Consider the following 1,868-nt stretch of genomic DNA (forward strand, 5'->3'; position numbering starts at 1 on the left):
CGGGCCACCAGGAAAACAAGCGCGGGGTCCCACCGCCACACACACGAGGGCGGTCCCACGACGCCTGAGACGCCGGCCGGCCCCGGCCACCCCGGGGCCTCTCCCACGACCCGACCCCGCCGCCGGGGGGGGCCCGCGCGTGCGACGTTCCCCCCGCGTGGCACGGAGGGACCCGTCCGCCCAAACTCCACCTCAACGTCCTCGCCGCATCCGCCTTCATCCAAGTCCGACCCCCGGGGGCTCGTGCCCCAGGGAAACGCTCCCGAGCGAGGCGACCCGCACCGTGCCCGCACACCGCCCGCCACCCGCCGCGACGAGCGGTCAGGGCAGGCGCGACGGGCTCCTCGTGGCTGCGGGGCTGGGGAGCCGGGGCGCCCGGGCGTCCCCTCCCCGCCCGCTTGGGCTCCACCACCGACCGGGGTCGCCGCGCGCACACGCGTGCACGCGGCCCCGCGCCGGACGCCGGCCTGGCGGGACCCTCCCCCGACTCAGAGGGGGGAGGCGCGGGCCGCGGTAGGCAAAGAGCGGCGCTCGGCCCCACCGCGGAGCCGGCGCGAGCCCGCCCGCCCGCCAAGGCGAGGGACTCTTGCCCACGTGCTCTGGCAGTCGTGGCCCTCGTGGCCACGGCACGCTTGGGAGGGGCAGCGGCTGGGGGGTCCGGTACCCCAAGGCTCCCTCTCGGATCGCTAGAGAAGGCTTTCTCACCGAGGGGGCGTCATCCCCCACCCATCGTCTCTCCCCCTTCGGGCCCGCGGAGGCGCTCCACGAGCCGCCGCCGAGTCCACGACTGGGCGGGGGTGGGGTGGGGTTGCGGGGGGTCTGCGGTACGGGGAAGCACACGGCCCAAAGGGGCGTCCGCGGCCACAGCCAGGGGGCACAACCTCCGCCGTGCCGCCCCCGGGCTTGTCTAGGGGGGCTCCGGAAGGAGGGAGCACGCCCGAGAAGCGCGACAGCAACCCCCCTTCTCACAGAGGCCCCCGGCCCAGCACGATCGCACCCACGCCCGTGTGCCATGCCCTGGCCACACAGTCCCCTCGCAGCACACACCGTGCGAGGACGACGGCGACGAGGCGGCACCTGCCCCCCGTCCCCCCCCACCGGGGGAGAGAGAAACAGGCGCGCACACACACACCACACGCCTCCCCCTTGGCCGCCTCGACCCCCCGAGGAGAGCCGCTCACGGGACACGCCACCGCGGCGGGGACCCGAGGAGCACGCTGGGAAAAGGGAACGACACCACCGCTCGGCCTCGGGCACCTGAGGGACGACCCGGAGCGCTCCAGGGGCACCACAGAGGACCAAGCAAGGCACGCTCACACGCCGGCAGGGGCGCGCAGCGCAGCGGCGGGACGGCCCCCCCACCCACGCGGGGAGGACCGCCCGCGAGGCACACGCCAAGGAGGCGAAGCAAGAGTGTCTGCTGCGTCCGAGGACCACGGGCCCGCCCACGCCGTGGGGCCGGGAGACCGAGGGTCAGGGCCGGAGACCACCAGCCAGCCCCCGCCCTCCCGCACACACTTCTCGACAGGTCGGGAGTGCGTGACCAGAAGAGGCGAGGGGGCACGCCGCGGACACAACGAGAAGAGCGGTCCCGTTCGACAAGAACGTCCGTCCCTCGTCTGGCGCGACTTCGGCCCGGCCCAGGAGAGCGCGACATCACCACATCGATCAGTCAATCCGGAGAGCCACGGGCCACAGGGCCCCGAAGGTGGGGGAGGGGCACGGCGAGGACCATCACCAGAGGAGCCTGCTTCAGCCTCACCGGCACACCACCGCCCCCACCTTCCTCTCGGGCAACTCCGGCGGCCGACGACGACCCCGCGAGGAGAACGCCTGACACGTGGCACAGAGCCTGCGCGGGGGGAGGG

This window comes from Mesoplodon mirus, assembly GCF_964341445.2.
Source record: "Mesoplodon mirus genome assembly, contig: HAP1_SCAFFOLD_970, whole genome shotgun sequence".
In the NCBI taxonomy this organism is placed as follows: Eukaryota; Metazoa; Chordata; class Mammalia; order Artiodactyla; family Ziphiidae; genus Mesoplodon; species Mesoplodon mirus.